The 27994-nt window shown below is 47.3% G+C and overlaps 2 long non-coding RNA genes across 8 annotated transcripts; one reads left to right on the top strand and one right to left on the bottom strand.

The window, feature by feature from the left end:
• Nucleotides 1–1798: 1798 nt before the first annotated feature.
• LOC101685559 lies at nt 1799–10381 on the bottom strand. 3 transcript variants are annotated; one of them, XR_001177613.2, is made up of 4 exons: nt 10083–10381; nt 9172–9313; nt 8722–8912; nt 1799–2912 (listed from the first exon to the last, which is right to left on the bottom strand). It is a non-coding gene; the product is annotated as an uncharacterized LOC101685559 (long non-coding RNA). The 3 variants fall into 3 exon arrangements; XR_006601400.1 differs by lacking the exon at nt 1799–2912 and adding an exon at nt 4363–6767; XR_001177608.2 differs by lacking the exon at nt 1799–2912 and having other exon boundaries at nt 7606–8912; nt 10083–10281.
• On the top strand, nt 10288–26826 carry LOC101685335. 5 transcript variants are annotated; one of them, XR_001177618.2, is made up of 3 exons: nt 10288–10806; nt 19797–20243; nt 24545–26826. It is a non-coding gene; the product is annotated as an uncharacterized LOC101685335 (long non-coding RNA). The 5 variants fall into 5 exon arrangements; XR_001177619.2 differs by having other exon boundaries at nt 24752–26826; XR_006601403.1 differs by lacking the exon at nt 24545–26826 and adding an exon at nt 23212–24117.
• Nucleotides 26827–27994: the final 1168 nt, after the last annotated feature.

The raw sequence follows: 27994 nt of genomic DNA on the forward strand, positions 1-27994 counted from the left end.
CTCTTGATTTTGGCTCAGGTCATGATCTCAGGGTTGTGAGATCGAGGCCCGATCAGGCTCTGTGCTGGGCATGGAGCCTGCTTGGGACTCTCCTTCTCCCCCTGCCCCCTGCCCCCTCCTCTAAAAATTTTTTTTAAATTGACAGTGATGATGGTTGTACAACGTTGTGAATGTACCTAATGCCACTAAACCAGTTACTTAGAAATGGTTAAAGTGATCCATTTTTTTTGTTGCATATATTTTACCACAGTAAGAAAACACAAAATCAACCAAGGCTCTTTGTTCTCCATCTGGGAGGGAAGGGACAACTTATACAACAGAAACTTCAAGAAGCTTTATCTCTGCAGTTGGGCAGTGGTGGAGGGTGGGAAGCAGATGAGATCCTCCCTCCCCCAGGGCTCCCTCCCCACCCGGCTCCCTCCCTCTGCACACAGCCTTATTTCTCCTCCTTTTCTTGTGACTCAGAGAAACCAAGGCCTTCTTTCCGGCCTCCTGCACAACTCCACTCGAGGCCCCTGAAGCACACCACATGCCACTGCCCACTTGACCCTCCAACTGCTCGACCTATTTCCCACAGAAAACACTTCATCCCTGGCCTCGCTTGACATTCCTTAGTTCAGAGTCTGTACTTCCTCCCTGCTAATTCACACCTTGAATCTGTTACTCTCTGAACAGCCTCCCCCAGTTACACCAGCCTTGTGTTTTTGCTCCTGGGTGAGGATGTAAAATGTACAATGAGGATGTAAAATTAACAATGAGGCAGAGAAGCTGTCACGGAGAGGTCAGGCTCACAGCAGGCTTGGCACAAGCAGGGGTGCAGGAATCTGAAGACTGGGCAGACTCAGGCCAGCTCATCAGACAGTGCCCTTGGCCAGCGGGTGACCCTCAGACAATAGCTTCTTGGATCTCCTGGTCCCTGGCTTCCGGGGCACCAGTCACCATTATATGGACCATAGTCACATTTGCCATGCATGGTCACCGGGAGAGCTGTGAACAGCCTTGTCCTCCCGTATGGGCACCCGTGGGCTATGGGAGTTGAATCGCCCACTTCCATTTGGTCCCTTCTCTGTCTCCAAGTGTCCTTCAGCCTTGACTTCTTTGGAAGTCAAGATGTGTGCAGCCGGTGGTCTTCTGTAAGACCACTGAGCTCCATCCACACCGCCGAAATCACCCTCCAAGACTCTATCAAAGAGGGCCGCCCATTCCTGTGTGTGTGTGTGTGTGTGTGTTTGTGTGTGTACATTTTCCTTATCCATTTATCTACTGATTGACACTGAGGTTGCTTCCATACTTTAGCTATTATAAATAATGCTGCCATAGTCATAGGAGTGTGTATCTCTTTTTGAATTTGTGTTTTCATTTTCTTTGGGTAAATACCCACTAATGAAATTGTTAGATCTTAGGAGATTTCGATTTTTAATTTTTTGAAGAACTTCCATATTGTTTTCCACGGTGGCTGTACCAATTTATATGCCTACCAACACTGCCTGAGGGTTCCTTTTTCTCCACATCCTCATCAACACTTGTTTTTTCTTATTCTGATGTTAGCCATTCTTACTGGTGTGAGCTGATATTTCATTGTAGTTTTGGTTTGAATTTCCTGATAAGTGATATTGAGCATCTTTTCAAGTGTCTGTTGGCCATCTTCTTATAAACTAATTTTTTTTAAAAAAGCACTGTCATAGTCTTAGCGAAGGGTAATTTTCAGATGCTGAACTGAATGTGAAGTTATAATCTTTTTAACGTCGGTTTCGTTGTCTTCACAGCTGTCTGTTTATAGCTGTGTGGTGTTCTATTCAATGGATGTATCATAGTCTACCTGACGATCCGTAGCACTGGGAGGTTTATATGGCTGCCAATTTTTGCAGTGATGTGTAATGCTGGGTGAATGCCTTTTTGTGTATAGATTTGTTTTCTATTATTTTCTTAGAATAAATTCCCATCACTGGGATTATGGGGTCAAAAACTAAAATTCTTTATGGACCACGCTGTTTTCCGGAGGACCAGGAACTGATGGATGGAGCCGCTGGCAATGACTTCTCACCCCTGCACTTGAGCCCAGCTCCCTTCTGCTGGTGAAGGCACAGCAGTACACTAATGCACAGGGACAGAACTCAGGCCGTCATCTGTTAAAACACGGTCCCGGTGCTGCCGTCTCCCTCTCCAGTTTGCACAGATGTACAAAGCCCAATCCCACTGGCCCTGGGTGGATGATGTCTTTGTGAAAGGTAGGTTTACTTAGCTTGGAGGTCAAGTGCTTGGGTTGTGGAGCAAGATGCTGCTGATCAAATCCCAGCTCCACTGGGTAGTTAGGTGTGTGACTTTGGGTCAAGTTGCCTTAATACTCGTGGCTCTGTTTTCTCCTTTGTAAAATGAAAGCTGAGAAGAGAACATATATTGTGAGGATGAAGTGAGGAAGCACACACCGCTCATGCCACCCGGTGCCCAGCCCAGTGCCCAGCCCGTGGCAGATGCACGAACCGGCTCCGCAGTTCTAGCGATCTGACTTTGTAAAGAATGTGGCCTTGACGCAGCCCACTCTTCACACTGTGGGGCTGGCTTCTTCCTACCTTCCAGTCGGTTCCCACACACAAGTCCTCTGAAACGAACTACTTTAAATTCTCAGCCCAGACTTCATTCTGTACATCTGAATGGAAAACTTTAAGTCAAATCAATTAATCAAAAGGACTCTGCAGAGAGTTCTGAAGAAGCAGGTGTTATGTCCTTGAACTCAAGAGAGCTTACATATTTCAAATACTCACCTTTGAAAGAGAGAATCAATGCACAGACCTTGGCTCTGGGTCGCAGGGAATGCCTGCCCGGTCAGCACTACCCCGTCACTAGAGGGTCGGACTGGGAAAGTGGAGATGATTACAGTTGTGTGGCAGGCGTGAACAAACAGCTCTTCAATTCTGAAGGAAGGAATATGCATTTAACCTGGGTGGCACAGTCGGTTAAGCAGCCGACTCTTGGTTTGGGCTGAGGTCATGATCTTAGGGTCGTGAGATCGAGCCCCAATTGGGGCTCTCATGGTGCACAGAGCCTGCTTAGGATTCTCTCTTTCCCTCTCCTTCTGACCCTCTTCTCTCTCTCAAATAAATTAATCTCTGAAACTAATATAACCACTGAAGAGTGACAAGAGAACTAAGTCTTTAAAAAAAAAATACACTTTTTTTTCCCAAAATAAAATCCAGAGAACCAAGTGAAACTAGTGGGCTTCTAGGTCCCATTCCATTGTTAACTATCAGAGCTCCGTTGAGGCTGGCCCTGTTGACACAGGGTTTGTTTTGCACACGACACAAAACTGAGCTCCACAAGGTTCGCTGTGTGAAGACATTCCCGTTCTCATGGTAACGGATGGTCCATCAGCACCAAAATATATAAAAGGCAGCGGGCAGCATGAAGATGTTACTACGACAACTGGAATTTAGAGTATACATTTTTAAAGGCATGTGGGAGGGCTTAATTTCACTTCACTTTCTTCAAGAAAGCCTGGGTAGGATGAGTCAGGCATTTCAGAAAACCGGGGTGCCCTAGGGCCCGGGGTGTGGGTTCACGCAGTGACAGCACTGGCCTGAAGATGGGTGATGACCGTGTTGCCTACAGAATCCTGTGAAATCACCTCAGCAAGACGTTGCTCCATCAGGAGTAGCTGTGGGAGTAGGCAGGATTACGGAGTGAGTATTACAAGAGAACTCTTGATTTTTAGCCTTCATGGAATTTGCAGATAGAGGATGACCAGGAAGGCGAGCCTGGGTGGCTCAGTCAGCTAAACCCTGCCTTTAGCTCAGGTCACGATCTCAAGGTTCTAGGATCAAGCCCTGTGTAGGGCTCCCTGCTCCAGGGAAAACCTGCTTCTTTCTCCTTCTTCCCCTGCTACTACCCCTGCTTGTGCCCCTCCCCCCCCACCCCATCAAATAAATAAATAAAATCTTGAGAAAGAAAAGAGACGCCCATGAACAATTCAAATTGTTTTTAAAATGTTTGTATTTGGGGCACCTAGGTAGCTCAGTTGGTTAAGCCTCCGTCTTCAGCTCAGATCATGATCCCAGGGTCCTGGGACAGACCCCCTCATTGGGCTGCCCGCTCAGCAGGGAGTCTGCTTCTCCCTCTCTCTGTCCCTGCCCCCCACCCCGCTTGTGCTTTCTTTCTCTCTTGCCCTCTCTCTCTCTCAAACAAATAATAAAAAACAATCTTTTTTAAAATGTCTACATCAAAATAAATAAGCAGGGGCGCCTGGGTGGCTCAGTGGGTTGAGCCACTGCCTTCGGCTCAGGTCATGATCTCAGGGTCCTGGGATCAAGTCCCGCATTGGGCTCTCTGCTCGGCAGGGAGTCTGCTTCCTCCTCTCTCTCTCTCTGCCTGCCTCTCTGCCTACTTGTGATCTCTCTCTGTCAAATAAATAAATAAAATCTTTAAAAAAAAATAAGCAAATAGTTCATTCTCCACAGTTTGGAATGTACAGGTACTTCTAGGAACTTGAGATGACATTTCGATCTTCCTCTGAGGATGTGAATTTATTTCTCATTCTGGGCCTCACGGAGCTGAAAATAGTCTGTGGCGTGTGAAGGTGAACAGCTCCCGCTTCAGTACTGAGGCTACAGCAGGTCTGCGGACCCTGCCGAGGGGGGCCAGCCCTCCGTGTGTAGCTCCAGAAAGGGTATTTGTGTCCCAGGGCCCTGGTCGCCTGCTTCCAGCTCTTAGTGGCCACCGCCCACCAAGCCTAGCCAGCCCTCCCGGGGTCATGCTGAGTGATTCAGCTCCGCCCCGCTGTGTCCCCATACACACTCACTCCTCTTGGTCTTGGTGTGTCTCCGCAGTTCACTGGGGATGGCCCAGGTCACATGAAGGTCTAGGTGGAGTCAGGAAATCAGCCTTCTTTTAGTTAGTTCCAGAGAGCTCTCTGAGGCGTTCTGCAACTGGCAGAGCAAGGAGCTCGAGTAGAGAAGCTTCTGTCCTCAAATTCCTTTAATTCTCCCTACCATCCACTTGGGCGCAGAAGGGTGAAGTAACTTATCCCTGGTCACACAGTGGCATTCAGCCAGGTCTCACTCCAAAGCCGCACAGTCTGGGTGAGAGTGAGAACGTGTTTGCACCACACCAGCCCAGTGTCTGAGGGAGCTTAGCCTCCTGCTCTCTTGTGATGCTTTTGTCTCTCATGCTCTACCTCACTGGGTGGGGTTCGTGGGGAGGTTACAGCCTCTCCAAGACTCCCTGATGCTCTGGCACATTCTGACATTCTGCTTTCTATTCTCTGTATTTTGTGATGTTTTAAAGTCTGGGGTAGGGGTGGGGGGGGCCTTTCAGGCCCAGAGAGGGACTGCCCCTCCCATGGTTAGCTGCTTTCTAGAAAGAGCAGACAACTTGCAGGTGAGCCTACATTTGATACACAAACCAACCAATCCGCCCCTCGCCCCTCTGGCGCACATTCACCTCCTTTTATCAGGTCCCTACTATAGCCAGGAACTCTTCTCCTAACCTAAATCCCCCCAGGGCCAGACACCAGACCACTCGGGATGCCCCTGGAGCCAGAGTCCACTGAAACTGCCCCCACTATCCCCTCCTCAGCCTGCCCAGTGCGCCTACCCTGCCTCGTCTATTCCTTCCAGCAAAACCCCAATAAAGGCTCTGGCCTGTGCTTTCCCCTCACTCCCGACGATGAGGCCTGAGTGGCAGTGTGCCCCTGCTCTTGGGAACCGTGACAAAGTTGTGCTGTTGTTGTTGTTGACTGGATGTAGTGGTTTCGTCGGGAAGAGCGGGATTACAGTGGATTTAAGAGTTGGCACTGGGGCCCGTCTTCTTGCCAAAGGCGGCCATGACCGTGACCGAGCGCTGGTTGCCCTGCATCCACTGCTTGGCTCAGCCTGTGGTCTTCTTTTTTTCCTGTTTGGCCACCCTGGGAGTCCGCCCTCTGACTCGGCCAGCCTGCACCAGGGATCCACGGACATTCCTCCAAGCATGTGGCCGGCTCCTTCCAGGCCGGCCAGAGCCTCCGCTCCACGCTGACCCAAGGTAGCCTCAGCCCCTCCAGGCGCGCCTGCCAAGAGCACGACTGGATCTTCGGAAGTGATGCCCTCCAGTGAGGCCATCTCCTCGCCAGTCACCTCCAGGGTGAGGACAAAGACCCGAACCACAGCCACGGAAGCCGCTACCTTGAAGACAGAGTCAAGAAAGAGAGCAAAGTACTTTGGCCATGCCAATCATCTCCCAATCTGTTGGCCTGAATAAAGGCAAAAATCCTGGGTTCGTTGGCAGGAAGACGTCTGGAGCTTGGTCTCCTCCCTGGGGCTCTCCTCCAGCTGCTCTTCCTCCTCCTACGGCAGAGCTCCTCTTGCGCAGCTCCTGCCTCTTCCACCCCTCCCCTCCAGCCCGCGGCCAGGCCTGGGTCCTGCAGAGGCCAGCCGTGGACCAGATCAAGGACAGGACCTTGACCTCACTTCCTCCATTTTCCTCAGGGCAGAAGGGCTGGAATCTACCCCAGCTCTGGAGAGAACCCATTTGCCTCCAACCAACTTTTTCCAACCACAGGGTGTGACTATGAAGTTGAATCCCCTGAGGCTGTGTATTTGGCAGGCAGGCAGGGGGCCCAGGAACTCTGGGCTCCTGGCCTGTCCTAGCTCTCCAGGCCCTCGAGGGACCAGTGCATGGCTTTCCAGCCCAGGGCCCCTGGGGCACCAGTCCTCTGTCCTGCCTCTTCATTCCCACTGTACAGTTAATGTCCCCGAGGAACCGTCAGCGTCTTCTGGTCTTGTCTCTCAGCTGACCACCTGTGGTTTGGAATGTAAGTACAAGTAAGGACGTGACCACACACAGGATGCTGGTGACACTGACCCAGTTGACAGAGCATGTGATGTGAGCCAGGTCTTCAATCGTGGTCACCGCACGGATGACTGTGGCTGGAGCAGGAGGGCGGCTCCGGGAGGAAAAGGTTGGGTGGAAGCGCCAGCTGGAGAAAGGGCTGTAGGCTGGGCCGGAGGGCTGGTGGGTCCAGCAGAGGGGCTCTCGGGGTGGGCTGGGGGGCGGGGGAGGGTGTGTCCTGGATCCTCAATCAGCATGGGGGCAGCTGGGGGAGGAGGGGAGGAGGAAGCCCGAGGAGGTGCTGCAGGACGCAGGTGGAGATGGGCCCCTGAACGGGGGGGGGGGGGGACCCCACAGATGTTTTGGAGCAGGGGGAGTGGATCCTTGTCATAGAAGGGGTGCTTTGGCAGAGTTTCTGGATTCTCTGGTTTTAAAAGAATCACTCACTAGACTATCTGCTGTCACGTGCTAAATGCTGCCCTTTCGACTCCTGCTGGGGCTTTGTAGAACTTTTAGGAAAAACTCCTGACACCGCCACCTACTTAGGTGAGCCGTGATCCCCATTCCAAATGGCTGGAGGCCCATGGACTTTGGAGTTGCTCCCAAATCCTCACACCCTTGACTACTTAATTTGTGAATTCCCAAAGACCTCCTACAGTATCTTCAAGATTTCATGATCGGGGCACCTGGGTGGCTCAGTGGGTTAAAGCCCCTGCCCTCAGCTCAGGTCATGATCTCAGGGTCCTGGGATCGAGCCCCACATCGGGCTCTCTGCTCAGTGGGGAGCCTGCTTCCTCCTCTGTCTGCCTGCCTTTCTGCCTACTTGTGATCTCTGTCAATAAATAAATAAAATCTTAAAAAAAAAAAAGATTTCACGGATCACCTGGGATGTAAACAGGAAGGTGGTGTCGATCTACTTCTGATTTGCAGCCCAGGGAACTAGGAGGGTGGAGGCTTGACCTTGAGCGCTCTGAGGACGGCAAGCGTGATATTTACATGGGCAGCGCGGAGGAGACGCCTGACAGGCTCTCCACCCCTGTACCTCACGCTCTTCCTGAGGGAACATGGGGGTGTGGGCCAAGCTTAGAGTTCCTTCCTGGGGGTGAAAATTAAGAATCAAAATGTGACAGAAGACACTGGTCTACTAGAGAAAGCAAACAACACAAGGCGCTTGTAGCAAGGGTGGCTGAAGACTGGGAGCACCCCCAAAGCAGCTGACATATTCAGACCAGAACTTCAGGGAGACACCGGAGGAGCCTTGTCCCCAGAAGAGGAGTATCTGGCTGAGTATCTGTGCTCCCGCTGATGCCGGCCAGCTCTCCAGCTGTGGAAGCTGCCTGGCGACTGCTGTCTGCTCACCCCACCCCGTCCCCACCTCCCCAGCCCTACCTACGCTTGAGGAAGAGCTCGTCTTTGACCAAATTCCGCCTCAGACATGACTTTCTTCTAACCTCTCTCAGCCTGGACTTGCGCTCTCTCACTATTTTGTGTATCCCACCCCCTACACATATTATTTCTAATAATTATTTTTTGTTCAGCCTTTTCCATGTAAAGCAGTTTACATTCATCTTCCCGTGACCAACAAAAACTATGTGAGGAGGGCACACCAGTAGTGGTAGGACTACCTTTTTCCAAGTAAGGAAAGTGAGCCCAGAGGGCTGGGGACTGGCCCAAGGTCACACCAGCCAGGATCCATATTTGAGCCTCGGTCCTCTGACTCCTTATCAATGCCCTTGACTCCAACACCCATGAGTAAAGTTAATGGCATTTTACCTGTTTTAAAGTATCTCCACATTTATGCCTCTGCCATACCCGGACCGCCCGCGCACCCATCCAACCCTCTGATCCGTCTGCTGCTCATTCCTCCAACCTCCCAACCTGCTGAAATTCTACTTATCCCTCAAGACGTAGCTTAAACATCACCTCCTCAGTAACGGCTCTCCTCCTTACTCAGGGAGAAGCAATCGTATCTTCATTCAAAGTCCGGGACAGGTGCACCTGTTCCATATGTGTCTAGGACATGGATCCACACCCAGCCGCAGGGGAGCCCCCGAGAGGGAGTGCCTGTTTAGCTTCTGTAGCGGGAGGCAGGCTCCACCTGCTGTTGAGGGCGCCTAAGACAAGGAATGCCCCCCACCCGGAGAAAGGGTATTCAGGAGCTGGGCAGTGGAGAGGAACGACAAAGCCCACTGGAGCTCCCGCGTCTGGCTGCTTGGTAACATCATCAGTAATCCTCCCCATTCTTACACCGTGAAAATGAAAATGCTGTCACGGACACAATGACACTATCCCGTGTATGATCAAATGTGTGTGTATCCTTCCCCCATCGCCCCAGCCTCACTCCCCAGAAAGGGAAACAACCCAGAGTCTTACCAGTGCCTACTTCCACTTCCGGTCGAGGATTTCCAGGAGGTGCCCATCGTCCTCTTGCCCCTCTAACCCAGCGCTGCATGACCTTCTTCTGCCCCAAGGTCTCTTTGTAAAACAGTTATTCTGTAACATCCCCTTTACTACCCTGGAAAATGAAATTCTGAGGTGAAATCTCCTGTGTACTGTGTAGTAAAGGGAACAAAATAAGTAACTTACAAAAAATAAAATTCATTCAAATAAGTAAATACCCAGGCACGACCCATCTAGGTGTCCTAATAAAGGAGTCAGATGGTTGCAGCTACAAGAATGCAATCAGACCGCTACCGGGTGGCTGGCTGGCTTCCACCTTCCACCTCCCACTCAATAGTAAGTCAGGACAGTGTATTCAAACCGGGGTTACGTGGCTTCTGAGAGACTCAGTTTCACCCGGTGTTATACCCCCTCGCGGCGGTGCTGTAGAGAACGACTGCGCTGAGCTCTTACAGGGCACACAGTTCTAGAAGCCTCTGTGCCTGGCTACTCAGTATTGGCACCAGGTGGGAGCATGTTGGAACACCACTTCTCGAGCCCGGCCTCTCATCTATTTAACAAGATCCTCAGTTTATCTGCATATAAAGTAAAGGCCGAGAAGCCTGGGGGACAGGGTAAGGGAGGAAGCCAGAGGCGTTCACATAAGTCTTTTTCGATATGGCCATCTGGAGGTTCTCTTTACGGGAACTGCCCTAGACCAGGAAGGTATTAGCTTAGGATTTAGCCAGGAAAACAGAAACCACCTTGAATAGAGGGAATTCAAGGCAAGGATTGATTACACGTGTGACGGAAGACTTGGCTGGGAAGCCAAGCAGGCAGGGGTCTGCGGCGGCAGGAAGCGCACTGCCCCAGTCCTCAAGGGGACAAAGAGAGGAGGGGCGTACCTGGAACCCAGTGTTCTTCAGTGGAAGCTGGTGTGACAGAGGAAGCTCTTTGGCTGCCAGAGACCTCACCGGAGGCAGAGAGTGTGGAGGAGAACCACCCCCCCCAGGTTCCCCCTGACTCCCGTCTTCCAGCTTCTGCACAGTGTCTCCCACTGGCCACATTGAGTCCGAAGTCAGTGGACCTAGGAGGCGTGGAAACAGCCTTCTGGAAGCAGCCCTTGTCTATCACAGGGCGGAGCAGGAGGAGAGCAAGGAACAGCACGCCCGACAGGCCCGGAACTGGCACAAAGGCCAAGAGCTCTTTACCAAAAGAATCACTTTTCAAAGAAGTACTCTTTCAAGATACTTCTCTCCAGAGTCCTCCACCTTGCCATGATGACTGCTCCGGAAAGTGCCCCCGCAGTCTCAGACACTTCAAGAAGTGGCCCATCTGGGTCAAGTGACAGAGCTGCGCTCCCTGCCACCACCACCACGTGACCCCAAACTCTGCACTGTGTCATGGCAGTGCCCCCGCTGTCTCTGGGGGACAACACAAGAACTTTTGGTGTGGTGCCCGCCTGCCCTCCCCCACCTGCACCCAGTCACTCGGCTTGAACTGCACCCCTACAGCCACGGTGATCCTCCCATTCCTCGCAAAGCCCAGCCCTGACCTTGAGGATTGGAAACCTCACCGTCAGGGGTCTCCCCGTCTCTGCCTGGAGACTCTCCATTTTCCTCCGTCAAGGTAAGTGGATAATCAGAAAATGAGAAGAAAACCTGTTTTTACTCCTCATCTGCCCTCTCCGCAAAGGGAACATGCTCCTTGGTGGGTCAGGAATCTGGGGGCATCCCCCCCACAAGCCTGGCCAGAGGCTGCTTCAGTTTTACAACCTGCTACACACCTTTGGCAGACCTGCTGCTTCTTCTTCTTTTTTTTTTTCTTTTTCTAACACTAATAAGGCACATTGAGAAAGTATGGAAAAGTAAAGCAGAAAAAAAATCCACCTATAATCCTGCCACCCAGAGGCAGTGCCTATTAACATTTTGATACATTTCCTTTCCAGATTTTAAGTGCATTTTTCTGCAGCTGAGATCATACTCGTATACATAATTTCAGGCTCTGATTTTTTTTTTTCACTTGTTACAATATTTTCCCATATCATTAAAACTTGGTCGACAAAAGGAACATTTTTTCCATAGTAGTGTTTTTTTTTTTTCTTTAATTATAGAAGTAACCCACACTCACCGTAAAGAATTAGAAAATTCAGAATTATATAGAGGACAAGCCAACATTTTCCCTTCCCTCCTTCTCCGCCCCCCCCCCCCACCAATGCCTCAGAGGTAAACCACTTTGAACAGTTTGGCTTCTATCCTTACAAATGTTTCTCTACGATTCAGACAAGACAGCTTTTTTTTCTTTTAAAGATTTTATTTATTTATTTGACAGACCGAGATCAAAGTAGGCAGAGAGAGAGGAGGAAGCAGGATCCCTACTGAACAGAGAGCCCGATGTGGGGCTCAATCCCAGGACCCTGAGATCATGACCTGAGCCAAAGGCAGAGGCTTTAACCCACTGAGCCACCCAGGTGCCCCACAAGACAGCTTTTTAACTAATGACCCCACCACTAGCTTTTTCGTGTCACAGTGTAGGTTGGAGATATTTCCTTACTGGTACATAGGGATCTGCATTTTAAGAAAGCTGCCCAAATAGTTCATCTACAGAAGTACCATAATTGGCTTTGCTGTTCCTCTGTTAGCAGACACTTACGATGGTTCGATCACCTGTACAATAAGCTTTATATATAGGCAGAGCATTTCTCCTGGAGGTTGTCCTAGAAGTACAGTTGTGTGACAAACTGGGTGTACATCCCAATGCTGTGGGAGATGCTGGAAATCGCCTCCCCTTTAGAAGGTTCTAATTATGACAGCCCCACCCATGGTTGCTTGGCTGTGAAAACTTGCGGTGGTTGTGGGCCAGTGTGTTGTCTGGTAACCCATAGGTTGCCAGTTGGTTGAGGACCCAACAGTCTTGGGTTCAAATCCTCACTCTGGGGACGCCTGGGTGGCTCAGTTGGTTGGACAACTGCCTTCGGCTCAGGTCATGATCTCGGAGTCCCGGGATCGAGTCCCACATCGGGCTCCCAGCTCCATGGGGAGTCTGCTTCTCTCTCTGCCCTTCTCCTCACTCATGCTCTCTCTCCCTGTCTCTCTCTCAAATAAATAAATAAAATCTTCAAATCCTCACTCTGCCACTAACTAGCTCTGTGATCTTTGCTGAGTGGCTTACTGGGTCTTTGTGCTATAGTTTTCTCATTGATAAAGTGAAAATGATGATGACAACTGTCCTTTCTACGGGGACTTACTTAAGTCTTCCCCTATTGTTGCGCATTTAAATGGCTGAAATTCTTTTAACAGGCTTTATTCAAAGGGCTTTATCAGGACACCTTTTAAAGGTTTAAATGTTTATTTAATAGTCAAAACACCTGGAGTGTTCAGCTGGTGCAACATGTGGCTCTTGATGTTAGGTTGTGCATTCGAGATCCACACTGGGTGTAGAGAGTACTTTTAAAAAAATAAAATCTTTTTAAAAAATGTTTAAACAAGTTAACAGTAAGAAATACCTATGACCCCTGTCATGTCAATACAACACATTTTTCTTTTTTTCAAGTTCTGAGTAAGTCTTTGTTTTTTAGACACTGATTTCCAGGAAGGCTAAAAAGCAATACCAGGGGGTATGGGTGCAGAATTGGATGTAGTCCTTCAAAGCATTCAGTTAAGAATATGATGGAGAGCCTGGGTGGCTCAGTCAGTTAAGCGTCCAACTCTTGATTTCAGCACAGGTCATGACCTCACGGTTGAGATTGAGCTCCACATCAGGCTCTGTACTCAGCAGACCGGGAAGGGTATCTAGTTATAATTCTCTCTCCTTCTCTTTCTGCCCCTCCCTGCTTGTTTTCTCTTTTTCTCTCTCTCTCTCTCAGGAAAGAAAAAAACAAAACAAAACAAAAAACAGAATATGGCAATATAGGGGTGGCCTGGCTGGCTCAGTTGGTGGAGCATGTGACTCTTGATCTCATGCTTGTGAGTTCGAGCCCCATCCTGGGTATAGAGATTACTTAAAAATAAAGTCTTAAAAAATTAAAAGAATATGGCAATACAAATATCTGAAAAGCATGTCTTAGGTGTTTGAAACAAAAAACATACATCATTCCTAACTAATTTGAACTTTATAGCATTTCCTAGACAGGAGAAACAGTTAATATTTGAAAGTCCTGAAAGCTTCTTCCTTGCCTAGTTACATTAGATGGTTTGCCTTTGAGCAAATTCCTTCCTTTTTAAACATAGATAAAATACAACACTTCTTATGATTAAGCATATCACTTCTGCTGTACATCCATACATATACATAATATTTATGATAATGTATATACCGATACCTTCACTTGTACATCAATTGCTCGAGGCACAATTACATGGGTATTTCGGGGCAAAGACGGAGAAAGTTATGATGAAATGACGTCACAGAGCAGGCCCAAGACCACACAGAATTTGAGAAAGTAATACTCGTCGGAACAGATGCCCTACTGTTTCTTTGCATTTCCAGGAAGTGACTCCATAGTCTGGGATCTAATGTTGATTTCCGTCACCTTCAGAGCTCTCTGACGATTTTCCAGATGGGTAGTCTCCCAGGCTCTGCTTTGGAAGAGCTGAGAAAATGCTTGCATCTCAAATTATGCAAGTGAGGGCATGGGGCGGCCCCCTGCATTGCAGAGGCCATTCACAGAGAATGCGGGGGTTCCCCCAGAGGTGGGGGGGGGCAAGTTGGAAACAGAAAGTCAGCTCTGGCATCAGGCTAGCCCATAACGAGAACGGAATGTTTTGCCAAAGTCACACATGTAAAAAATAACCGAGTTTACAAGCACCCGGGTAGCCTGGCCTCTGATTTCGTGACATGCCTTGTCTCAGGCATATGATTATAGGAAACCCTTGCACAGACGCTGGGCAGCTGAGGCAGGCCTTCTGGAGTTTATGGGAGGACAGAGAGGAAGCCTCATGCTGTGGAAACATGCCGTAAGGAGCCAGCCAGCAGCCCTCCTTCAACATAAAGCTCAAAAAAGCAAAAGGCCCCCACCTTTCCTTTTCACTCCATTCAGAGAGGCCTCCAGGCCCACTGCCCTGTGGCTGGTCTCACTAAGATGCTGCAGCCAACAGAGAAGGCTGCTGGGAGCTCCTTTCCTTAGTGGGACGACAAAGATTTCCCTCCCACCATTGTCACTATATATATTAATACATGATGGCATATGCACAGCTGTGCATCCCCAGAATCCAGCATGGTGCCTGGCATGGAGAGATGCACAAAAATGCCTTTTATAAGCCTTCAAGGTATTCAAAAGGATCTTTCTGAACAATATAGATGCTCAAAAATACCTTCTCTGAAATAATTTCATGCCATCACACTCGTAGGAAACATCCACATTATTATAGCACGCTCAAGTAAACTGGAGGGGATTTGGGGACATCTGTGTGGGACTTGATGGAAAAAGTAATTATGTTTTCTTTATATTAAAGAAGTATAAAAATACAATATAAAGTCATTAGAGAACATATTAAATACTGAATTTGTATAAAATTTTCCAAATAAAATATTTTCAAATTTTTAATGAGAAACTTGAGCTTATTTCCATGAACATACTTTAAAAAAATTTTATAGTCTATTTAACTTAATATATCCATAATATTATGATTTCAATATGTAATATAAAATTAAATAATGAGATATTTTATTAAATAATAATTACATTAATAATGAGATATTTTGCATTCTTGTTTTCTTACTAAGTGTAGGGTGTATTTTTACTTGTAGGTGGAATATAACCCATCTCCATCTGGAGCAGGCACAGTTCAAGTGCTCAGTGGCCACATGTGGCCAGTGGCTGCCTCATGGCCCAGCACTGGTCTGTAGTGAGGATAGTAAAAATAGCACGGGCATAATTCTTTTAAATCTTTTTTATATGCCTTATAATGGCAATAAATAATTGCCAATGGAGATTTTAAAATAATGATCTATTCAAGTTGTTGGTTATCACCATCAATGAGAAATTTTGCCCAAGAAGGAGATAAAAATTTTTAAAGTGTTTTTATCACCCTTCAAATTTTTACAGCAGTTGAAATTATCTTTAAAGAGTTTAACAGCTCTTATGGAAATTTCTTGTGATAAGGCAAAGGATTTCAAACCCATCAAACTTTTTCACACCAACTATTTCAAGATAATGCTGATGGTCTAGTTAGCAGAACAGGCACGTGTAGTTCCAGCCATCCTCATGCCCCTGGCTTGGATTCTGCTCCAAAGGCATGCGGGCTGCGCAGAAGGACAGATTCCAGCATGGGGGAAGACAGAGATAGAGGACCCAGCCCCATGCAGCCCCTCCATCAGCTGCTTCCACCCCACATCCCAGTCTCTGTGACCTTAGCTCAATGCTCCCAGGACATTTGAGACAAACCCCAGCAGCTCCCTGGGCCCCTGTTCCACCTCATGCACACCTCAAGAGTTTTGGGCATGGGGCATCCAGTGACGGATGTTACTTTTCTCACTCCCTCTCATACCAGCCCCTCCCCACCCCACACTGTGAAAGCCCCTCTCTGAGAAGACCACCAAGTCACTGCCCAGATGGCTTCCCTACTCCAGACCTGTTGTCTCTGCGGACCGGGGTAGTCAGTGACACTGAGAACCACAGACCACCTCAGGCAGTCAGGAGGCTCTGGGGTGACAGACACTGCCCAGATTCCATTGTCTGCTTCCTTCTTGCTCACGCCGCCCTGCCACTTTGTACCTCTGTGATCACAGGCGAGTTATCTAATCTATATAGATTTCAGTTTTCTTTTCTTCTTATTATTATCATTTGAGAGGGAAATGGGGGACAGGCTGAGGAAGAGAGAGAGAGACTCATGCAGGTTCCATGCCCAGCATGGAGCCTGAGGGGGGGGCTTGATCCCACCACCCTGAGATCTTGACCTGACCGAAACCAAAAGTCAGACACTCAACTGATGGAGTCACCCAGACGCCCCAGTTTTCTCTTTTCTGAAAGCAGCTTTATTGACCTGGTAGTCACACACCACAAAAGTCACCACGTACGGTGCAGAATTCATTGGTTTGTAGTATTTTCACAAAGTTGGGCAAAGACTTCAGGTTCTTGCCTGGAAACTAAGACAATCATCTGGAAAACTGTCATAAGGAAGAAAGGCGGTAACCATTATAAAGAATATCGCCTGGCACATGGCAAAGTCTCAATAAGTGGTCCTTGTTACTGTGGCGACCACAATGACAAGGATGGCGGGTGAAGAGGGAGCCGCCCGGGATTCCTGGAAATTTGTCACGTGGCTTTGGGGAAGCTGGACAACCTCAGCTCCTCCTGGACCTCTACACTGGACACGAAGCCAATAGGCTCCCCATTAGATGCCTGCAGCCACCTCTGCATCACATGGGATGTGACAGCAGCTCAGGAGCCACAGGGGCTGCCACACAACTTGAGGCAGGAAGTGGGGAGAAACACTATTTCTTACAGAAAACTGATGGGGGGAGAAATTCAAGTCAGCAGCAAGAAAAGTCACTTCCTTGACTTACATTTCATCAATAGCTACCTGCTTTCAGTTGGCTAGGATTTTTTTTTTTTTTCTAGAAAAGTTTCATTCTTGGGGTGCCTGGCTGGCTCAGTCCTGGAGGATATGCCTCTATGCTGGGTGTGGAGATTACTTAAAAATAAAACCTTCCAGGGGTGCCTGGGTGGTGCAGTCGGTTAAGCAGCTGGCTCTTGATTTTGGCTCAGGTCATGATCTCTGGGTTGTGGAATCGAGCCCCAGGTCAGGCTCCGCGCCGGAGTGGGAAGTCTGCTTGGGGCTCTTCCCCCACTCTCCCTCCGCCCCTCCCCATCTCAAATAAATAAATAAATCCTTAAAAAGTAATAAAATATATTTTTAAAAAGTTTCACTCTCAAGATTATTACAATAAATGTTTATTGTTAATTTTTTTGGTATAATCACCTCTCCAGAGGTAGTATTAAAAGTTTGGGCTCCCTTTAGACTATTTGCTTATTATACATAAAACCGGATTTATGAGGTAGTTCTGTTCTGCTACTCACTTTTTTCACTTAAGAATATATCCTGACTACCACTCTATGTTGCTAAACAAACGAAGTTTTAGCAATTGCATAGTATTCTTGGGTGTGGATGTACCATTAGGTATTTATCAAAACCCCAACAGAGAGGCACTGAGATTGTTTTACACTTTTAAAAAAATTATTATTACTGTAGCGGTTGCTGTGGTGCCACCCATGTCCCACCTTTACGGGAGGGAGGCGCTCCATCCCCAGCTGCTGAGTTGGCCTGCTATGTCCCTAACTGGACTGGTCCTTAGCCGACTGGGCCATCTGATCCACAGTGAATGAATGACCAGTGAGCGCATGTGTGGAAAGCAGAGTACGAAGGCCTGACCCCGTTGGATCAATGGCATAATTCCAAGGGGCCATTCCAGCTCCAGAACTTTCTGTGAGATTGGGTAAAGACTCATTGCGAGTGCATGGAAACTTAACGTCTCCTTCTGTCTAGTCCTGCTTCCCCTGTTTCTTACAGGGGTTGTTCCAAGAGCATGTCCCTTTAAGCGTCCTACACACAAATCTCTGTTTTGGAGTCTGTTTTCTGGGGAAGCTGACCTCTAATGACCGAAATGGCTTAAACAATTTTTTTTTTCTTCCCTGAACAGTTGTCACTAGAATTCCTCTTAAGAAAGGAGGAATAAACCTTTGCCGAATCTCCTGGGGGCTGGTGTGACCTGTGGGAGTGGAGTCGGCGGGGAGAGGCGGGCAGGGGTTCTGCGTGAAGCAGAGGGAGGAATTCCTACCTGGGTTTGTGTAGAGAGAAGAGTCAAGGGGACCCGAGAAAGAAAGGAAGAAGAGCCAGAGACATGGCGGGAAGCCAGGCCTGGTGAGAAAGCTGAGGACGTGGTGTGGCCTCAGTGCGAACCTGTCTTGTCTCCCCTCTGCCGTCATGTGTAAACTTGCTATGCTGACAGGCTCTGGGTGAGAGGTCTGCTTTGGGTCAAAGGAGCCCAGTGTCACCCAAGGCACACTGGACCACTGATAGTGCACAGGAGGGACACAGGGTCCACACAGGGAGGAGACCGCGTGAGTGGGGTCCCGGGCTCCCAGAGGTGTGGGACACAACCGAAAGGTCAGCCTCAGAGACACCCTGGCCACGGTCTCTTGCTCAGGCAGGTGTGACTTCAGCAAATCGAGTATCAGGGCAGGTCTGAAGGTCCCAGGGGAACCTGAGAAAGGAAAAGTTCTGTTTTCTGTCACCTCTCTCCCTTTGGAACCCAGGACACCAAGGCCCCAGTGCTCAAAGTGGCACACAGTATGAGGACAGCTAAACGGGGCTGTTACCAGTGAGAGTGGGGGGGGCGGGGGAAGAGGGCCTTGTCCTGGGTCTCCTGTGAGAATCTTACTCAGAGAGAGTAACTTTACCTACTTTGCTCAAATTACCCCCTTCCTTAGTTCATCTAGTGTAGTCATGTGGGCATCTGCCCACAGCCGCAGGTTTTATATGACTGTAATCCTGGTGAATGGCAGTTTTGTGCAGTACTTTTTTTTTTTTTAAAGACTCTTCTTTTTTTTTTTTTTTTTTTAAAGATTTTATTTATTTGACAGAGAGAGATCACAAGTAGGCAGAGAGGCAGGCAGAGAGAAAGGAGGAAGCAGGCTCCCCGCTGAGCAGAAAGCCAGAAGCGGGACTCGATCCCAGGACCCTGAGATCATGACCTGAGCCGAAGGCAGCGGCTTAACCCACTGAGCCACCCAGGCGCCCTGTGCAGTACTTTTGATCTTCCAGGCCTCAAGGAAGGATAACATCATAGGGAAAAGGTTGGGTCCCAAAGTTAGATTGGGCTGGGTTTCAAATCTACTTTATTCATTCATTCATTAATTCAAATCTACTTTTATTTTTATTTTTATTTTTAAGATTTTATTTATTTATTTGACAGATAGAGATCACAAGTAGGCAGAGAGGCAGGCAGAGAGAGAGGAGGAAGCAGGCTCCCTGCTGAGCAGAGAGCCCGATGCGGGGCTCGATCCCAGAACCCCGGGACCATGACCCGAGCCGAAGGCAGAGGCTTTAACCCACGGAGCCACCCAGGTGCCCCTCAAATCTACTTTTAAATCTAACCTTATAAGGCTTCTCAGCCTCAGTCTCCATACCTGTAAAATGGGCTCCTATTAGGCCCTCTCTTCTGGCACTGTTGTAAAGATTAAGGGAGGTAATGAGATGACATTATGGCTACATAAATTCCATGGTTTTAATATTCCCTGTTGCTGGACACTCAAGTGGCTTCTAGTTGTTGTCTATTATAAATAATACTTTTCTTAGGTAGAAATTGGCATACAGGATCACCCAATGCTTTATAAACTGTGTACTATCTAGCTAACTAATAATAGCTGATAATAACCTCATAGCATGGTTATGAGAGTTAAATGAATTAATACACAGAAAGTACTTAGAACGGTGCCTGCAAACACAGCATGCTTTGCAGAAGTGTTTGATGGTGTTATTATCCTAATTATTCTTCACCCCTTCACCTGCCCTCCCAAGCACCCCCCCACACTCTGCTCTCCCAACTGCATTTTAATGATATGCTGATGCTCTCTTTGCCCTCTACCAAGCACTTGTCATTTCCTCCAACTCCTGCAGGGAAAGAATCGGATTTGCATCATCTAAAAATTCAGCTACTTCAGAACCTGAAATCAAGTGAGAGGAGCCTCCCGTGGAGTATCTGAGAAGTCTCAGGGCTGCAAGTTCATTTGCTGCAGACATTTGCAGACCCTCCCCCGCATGGCCTTCAGGGCTGGAAGCAGACTGATGAAGAGCTTCTCCCAGAGTTCCAAGGTGGGGGCGGGGGGGGGGTGATGTTCACTGGTATACCTCACCCCCCACTGGCCCACTCCTCCGGGGAGGAGCACCAGGCTGGTAGCTGACAAAATTGTGAGACTAAAGAAAGGCTACACTTTCCTCCTAGACCTTATTCCTTCCATTTCATTTAGCGTTTGCTTTATCACGGAGACCTCCCAACAGCGCAGAAAGTCATCGAAGCCCGATGCACCTGTCTCTGACACCTACTGGCTGGGCAACTGGAACAAGGTATTTTACTTCTTGAGCCTCTCCGCTTCCTCTTCTGGAAAACAGAAATAATACCTTCCACACAAAGTTGTCACTGTTCTTTTTAAATTATGGTAAAAATACACATAACATTTACCATCTTAACTCTTTTTCAGTATCTGGTTTAGCGGCATTAAACTCACAGGGCTGCTTGTGAGGATTAAATGAAAAAATGTATGTAAAGCCTCCAGCACATAAACAGCACAGTGAACACTCAGGGAACCTAATTTCTCTTTTCTCGTAACTTCTCCCACTGAACAGGACCCACGGCATTGTGAAGTAGAGCAAGAAGGCCTTGGTCGGTTTGGTTTGAAGTTCAAACCTTGTCCCACCCCTTATCACAGTCCCCAGCCTGCCCCATCTGTGGCTGCTGCTTATCGCTGAACTGAGTTGGTTCTAGGAGCCAAGCTTGTTTGGTGAGGAAGAGTCGAAGCAGCGGGGCAGGCCCAGGGTGTGCTTCCAGAGAGATCTGCTTCACACCCCTGCTGATGGCGCTGGGGTGGCGGGAGCAGCCTTTTCAGGGCTTTTCCAAGCAGTTTCCAAAACTCCGAGGGGCAATCACAGCGAACCTTCCATGTCACAGACGGTCATCCCTGCCATCGCCTGTCAAACTAGGACACGGGAGGTCACTGCTTGGGTTTTTGGAGGGTTTTGTTTCCTGTTTTGTTTTTTTGGTTTTGTCAGAGCAACATGGGCATATGGTCTTTAAAAATCACATGATACTAAAATGCTCATAATGGTCAGCAATGGTCTCTTTTGCCACGCCTTGCTCTTGCCTTTCCAGACGCACCATGGTCAGTTCTTTCAGCTATTTCTTCTGGTATCTATCTCCATATTTCCAAATACGCTTACTCTCATATTTCCTGTACCAACTTCAGATGGTTTCTGTTGACTTTCTGTTACAGTAGGTGAGGGTTTGACATTTCTGCACGACCTCCGTCCTCTGACCACAAGTTTCAGTGAGATCAGTACCCCGTGTGTACTTCATTATGACTCTGAATCATTCCGGTCTTTGCCAGGTCCTACAAAATCCTACAGGACCTGACTCCCTCTTCCCCTGCCTGTCTCCCTCTCCATCACTCCTCTCCAGCATCACGGCCTCCCTGGTTCCTCCAACAGGGGACCACGCTGAGCGTACTCCTGTCCCAGGGCCTTTACACTTGTTCTTCCAACTAGCAGGACACTCTCCTCCCCGATGTTTGCCTGAAATCCTTCCTCATTTCATTCATGGATCTGCTCAAATACCACCTGATCTGAGAAGTCTTTCCAGATTATTTTCCCTCCATCTGCTTTCCAGCTTTTCTTTTCTTCACAGACTTACCACACACACACACACACACACACACACACACCCTTTGACATCTTATTATGTATTTATTGATGTAAATCCTGATTACATATTTGTTGAGGGAAGGGACTTTGTTAACCACTATGACCCCCGGGGCCCCAGAACAAGCCTGGCCCATAGCAGGCCATCAGCAAACACTGGGAGCAACTGAATGCTGAGCCTATTGATTTACTGCGCTTTTGTTTCATTGTTTATACAATTCCTCCCCCCTTCCCCATAGTTAATATCTACCTTGGTTTTTCATTTAATTTGTTTTCTCTGGCACACACCCTCCAACAGCCTTTCAATCCAATTTTTCATATAAACGTATCAGATAATCTGCTGTGTTTAGAATTTCCCTCTTTGTCTGGGCTGCTGTTACAGAATACCATAGACTGAGTAGTATATATATATATACACACACACACACATATTTTTTAAAAGATTTTATTTATTTATTTGTCAGACAGAGATCACAAGTAGGCAGAGAGGCAGGCAGAGAGAGAGGTGGAAGCAGGTTCCCCGCTGAGCAGAGAGCCCAATGCAGGGCTCGATCCCAGGACCCTGGGATCATGAGCTGAGCCAAAGGCAGAGGCTTTAACCCACTGAGCCACCAGGTGCCCTAATATATTTTAAAGATTTTATTTATTTTAGAGAAAGAGAGCATGAGTGAGGGGAGGGAGCAGAGGGAGAAGGACAAACAGTCTCCCTCCTAAGCACTGAGCCAGACAGGGGGCTCTATTCCACAACCCTGAGGTCACAACCTGAGCTGAAATCAAGAATCAGACTCTTAACGGACTGAGCCTTGCAGGTGCCCCAGACAGAGTGGTTTATAAAAACAGAAATCTGGGGTGTCTGGGTGGCTCAGTGGGTTAAGCCTCTGCCTTTGGCTCAGGTCATGATTCCAAGGTCCCAAGATCAAGCCCCACATCCAGCTCTCTGCTCAGCAGGGAGCCTGCTTCCCCCTCTCACTCTGCCTGCCTCTCTGCCTACTTGTGATCTCTCTCTCTCTGTCAAAAAATAAAATCTTTAAAAAAAATAATTTTTAAAAACAGAAATCTATTTTTTAAAGATTTTATTTATTTATTTGACAGACAGAGATCACAAGTAGGCAGAGAGAGAGAGAGAGAAGGAAGCAGGCTCCCCACTGAGCAGAGAGCCTGATGTGGGACTTGATCCCAGGACTCTGAGATTATGACTTGAGCCGAAGGCAGAGGCTTAACCCACTGAGCCAACCAGGTGCCCCCAGAAATCTATTTCTTATAGTTCTGAAGACTGGGAAATCCAAAATCAAGGTGCCAACAGATTTGGTGTCTGGCTGGAGACCACTTCCTCATTCACTGACAACTGTCTTCTCTCTGGGTCCTCACAGGATGGAAGGGGTGAACTCTCTGGGTCTCATTTTTAAGGGCACTAATCCCACTTTCAGGGACTCTGCCCATTATCATTCTTAGGACCTCATCACCTGCCAAAGGCTTTGCCTCCCAATACCATCCCCCAGGGGCCTGGGCCTTCAGCGCACAAACGTCAGAGCACGAGATATTCAACACACAGCAGCAGATTCATCAGTTGTTAACACTTTACCCATTTGCTTTATCATCCTTTTTCCTTATATGCTTATAGATGGATTTTTTTCTGAATCCTCTGCCAACCGGAGGCACCGTGCTCCTTTACCCCTTCGTCCCCAGGACCTGGGCTTGCCCGCAGCCCTTTGCATCCTGGTGATTTCACCACGTGTGTCACATGACGGTATTTCTGAAGGACAAGGGCATTCTCTTACAGTACAATTGTCCCCTTGTTTTTTTAAGAAGGTAAAAAAGCAATGGAGAAAGAGACTACTCACAGCCTTTTGCTGTGAAAGACTGAGCAAAGGCCCCAGGGTAACACAAAGGGTCCCAGGAAGATAAAGCGTCTGAAAGGACACAGCTGAGGTTGGGCCCGAAAACAACATGCCTCAGGAACCCAGTCAGTGGGGCAGGGTGAGAATAGGCAGCACTTCCTGAAGGTCCCTGCCAGGGACATGAAGAAAATCCACTCAGAAGGCCTTTGCCAGAAACTGCTCAGCTGGATGCTAATGGGTTCTGGGCCAGCGTGGGGAGCTCAGTCCCAAGAGGACTTCTGGGCGGAGAAGACTGAAATCCCAAAGGGCCCTGAAAGGAAGTGTCTCTTTGAAGAAACCAAGTTAACTAAGAGGAGGAGGACTCTGGCCTCTGGAGGTGTTGGAGTTCAGCTCCTTGTAGTCTCTGGGAAAAGAGAGTCATGCCAGTGGGTCCTTCTGCCCAATAAAGAAGAGTCACATAAAGCCTTGACCTTCTAGATAACTGCTTGATGGTATAAATTAGGAAGGAATGGGATAGCAGGAGAGTAAAAACTCTCAAAAACCCAAACAGTTAAACAAAATGCGATACACACATACAGTGAATATTAGGCAGCTTAAAAAGGGAGAACATTCTGGCACCTGGGTAGCTCAGTAGATTGAGCATACGATTGGATTTCTGCTCAGGTCATGACCTCAGGGTTGTGAGATGCGAGCCTCCTACTGGGCTCCACACTGGGCATGAAGCCTGCTTGCCATGCTCTCTCTCTCTCTCTCTCTAGCTCGGCCCCTCCTCCTTTAAAAAAAAAGTATAAAGGGGGAACATTTTGATACATGCTACAACGTGGATGAACCCTAAGGATATTATGCTTAGTAAAATAAAAGGACAAATACTGACTCCATTTTTGTGAGGTACCTAGAGCAGTCACATTCACAGAAACAGGAAGTAGAATGGTGGCTGCCAGGCCTGGTGGGGAGTGGGGAGGAGGAGTTAGCACTTAACGGTGATGGTCTCAGTTGTGCAATGTCAGCAGTGTTCTGGGTCTGGATGGTGGGAATGGTAACACAGTATACAAATGGACTCAGTGTCACTGAGCTGTGCCCTTTCCACATGGTTAAGCTATAACCTGTATATTATAGGAACCTTCTGATCTTGGACCATGTCAATGTACTATCTGAAGCCCTAAAAACCAAAAGTCTTGTCTTCTCCGTGAATTCTTCTGTGACTACCCCAGGGAGAAGTGAGGCCTTTTCCCTCTGGCCTCCTGTTCACTGTATCAGGCATTTAGTGATTTCCTGATGGCACTGACCACCCTTCTCTGTGTAAAAGCCTGGCTCTCTCCCCAGGGCCTTAGCACCTCAAGGGAAAGGACTGCATCTCCCATAGTCCCTACAAAGGGGCCTTGGAGGTATTGTGTTCAATGTTGGATGACCCATCAATTACCTAAGAGTTAAGTACCAGAAAACCCACAAGGGAAGAAGAGTGGAATGAAGCTGAAGGGAAAAGAAGAAATAGAGCATCTTGGTCGGTAAACTAAAACGTCGAATTATTTTAAGAACTTGAAGGTGGAGACTTGTGTTGAAGTCTCTCTAGACTGTGAGTTGTAGGGAAAAAAAAAAAAAAAACCCTAAAATTGGAGTAAGTGAAGAAGATGAAAAAAGGAGGAGGAGGAGAAAAGAGAAAGAGAAAGAAAAGGAGCGAACGATTAAGGTGTTCTTGATACACATAACCTCTTGGATTTAGGCAAGATCGGTTTCAGGTGCCCTTTTACCTCCTTCGCCATTTCTTGGCCCTGCTTTTGCCTGAACTGGAGGATTCCCAGACACCTCTTACTCTTGGTAGCAGACAAGGCTACCCTAGCAGTTCCAGACTTACTTGATTCTTCCACCGCACAATCAGAGCAACAAGAGGACATCCTTTCTTCTCTCTTTAGCAAAAAGCCCATGGATGCTTTCCTTTGACCCAGCTTGTGGCCTCTCCTCTGAATTAATAAGTGTAGACTTGGACTGGAAGACTCTGTGTGAGCCCTGTCTTGGAATTACGAGGTTATAAGATCCTAGCACAGTTCCTGAGAAAGAGGAACCTTCCTCCATTGGTGGGGAGAGTGCAACCTGGAACCTCTCAGGGAATTTGTCATTTTTTGGTCAAGGAAACCCCTTGACTTAACAATATACTTCTGGACATTTATCCCACAATTACAGTCCCTCACAAATAAAATGCCACTCATGCAAGACTACTTTTTGTAGTATTACTTGTACTTTTTGTAGTATTATTTATAATTGTGAAAGACTAGAAACAAACAAAATGTCCCTCACCAGGGTAATTAAGTGACCATACAGAAATGTAATAGAACACTATGCAGCCGTAAGAAGGATAGGAAATCTCTCTTGCATTATTACAGGAAAATATTTAAGATATGTTAAGTATAAAAACAGCAAGGTGTAATAGAGTGTACAGAACATACTATCATTGTAAAAATATATTTTCATAGTAGCTTATGCATGCATTAAAAATATCTGAAAGATAAACTAATAGCAGTAGTTACTTCTTAGGGTAGATGGAAATTAAATACACAGGTCAACGTTTGCATAACTTTATATACAAGTTAATGCTTGAGCCACAAATCTATATTTCAAAAACTTGAAAAAAATTTTCAAATTAAGTGGTCGATATCTCCTACCTCTGTGCACATGGCACTAGGAGCTGTGAGGTGCACGTGGGCTGCCACCTGCTCACCGTTTCTGCACCCGCTGTGCCCCTGCCCACTGCTCCCCTGCCCGCCCCTTCCCTGCCCATTCCAGTGCCCACGTTGGGTGGCCCCCTGGGGGCTGAGGACCAGGCCATCCAAACGCTGCACCCAGGCTCCCCTCCACTCTCCAGGTGCTAATTCACAGCCCAGCACACATGGGTAACAACAGAAAATGGTATTGGAAGAGTGGGAATCAGTAATTTTGCACAGCAATTTTGTACAGATGTTTACTGCAGTCTGCCTAAAGTTTGGACAAAATGGAACAAGCGAGGTGAGTTTGGTGCTTTGGAAAGTGTGTAAGCTGCTAGTGAACTCTCTTATTTATCAGAAGAATTAACTGAAACTAGTGAAGCTCTTGTAGAAAATCCAGGACTTGTCAAATCTTATTATGAAGAAGGTTGGCTGATCAAGATAACAGTCAGTGGCCCTTCAGAAATGGATGAATGAATGAGTCAAGAAGCACATGAGAAATGCATAAAATCTGAGGAGTGAAAACGGAACCCCTAAATAAACCAGTGTGAAACCAAACACAATAAAACAAAGCAGCTGATACTTCCCTCCAAAGATACTAACGAAGTTGAGTGCCACTTGTCATATCCCAGTACATTTAAACTATGAAATGTATGCTACCATTATTGGAATCTAAAAATTGTTTGTATATAAACTGCTTTCTAGACAAATGAGTTTCTTTTTTTTTTTTTTTTTAAAGATTTATTTATTTATTTATTTGACAGAAATCACAAGTAGATGGAGAGGCAGGCAGAGAGAGAGAGGGAAGCAGGCTCCCTGCTGAGCAGAGAGCCCGATGCGGGACTCGATCCCAGGACCCTGAGATCATGACCCGAGCCAAAGCCAGTGGCTTAACCCACTGAGCCACCCAGGCGCCCTAGACAAATGAGTTTCTAATAAAGCATTGTAACCTTTGTTGGAATAATTTTAAAACTCAAAACTCAGTGCTTTCAACAGTTGGCATGAAGCACCCCGGGGGAGAATCACTTTTTTTTTTTTTAAAGATTTTATTTATTTATTGGACAGACAGAGATCACAAGTAGGCAGAGAGGCAGGCAGAGAGAGAAGGGAGGAAGCAGGCTCCCCGCTGAGCAGAGAGCCTGACGCAGGGCTCGATCTCAGGACCCTGAGATCATGACCCGAGCCGAAGGCAGAGGCCCAACCCACTGAGCCACCCAGGCGCCCCAGGGAGAATCATTTTGAGGCTTGCTGGATTTGGTCTCCGTACCCTTTTATCTATACTAATCTATAGAACTAAAAAAAAAAAAAAAAATTAGCTGATGGGTTTTGAATGTTTGTTTTTAAAAAGAAAAACAGGTAACTTTGAAATTAAAGCAAATAAAATGATAGTAATACATTTTATAACTTATATATGTTTATAATGAATGCCCCTAAACTTTCCCTTTCTCCCTCTGTAAGTCTTTCATGAATAAAAGAATCTGTGAAGATCTATCGGCACAGAATAGAGAGCCCAAGTCCAGAAACGCTCACATATATACAATCACTTGTTTTATGTGTTGGAAAAGCAGAATAGTGCAGAAAGGACAGTCATCTGTAAATGATGGTGGGTCCGGTGAATACCCTCACTTTAAAAAAAAAAAAAAAGCAGCTTGACCTTTACTTCACATCATAACACAAACATATATTCCATGTACACAGTAGATCTAAATGTGAAAATTTAAATAATACAGTTTCAAAAAGGTATTAGAGGAAACTATCTTCATGATCTGAGGGTAGGCAAAGATCTCTTTAACAGGACACACAAAGCACAAGCCATTAAGAAAAAAATTATTTTGTTTATCAACATTCACCACGAAGAGAGTGAAGTGAC

Source organism: Mustela putorius, unplaced genomic scaffold, assembly GCF_011764305.1.
Source record: "Mustela putorius furo isolate JIRA1106 unplaced genomic scaffold, ASM1176430v1.1 tig00003845_pilon_pilon_pilon, whole genome shotgun sequence".
Lineage (NCBI taxonomy): Eukaryota > Metazoa > Chordata > Mammalia > Carnivora > Mustelidae > Mustela > Mustela putorius.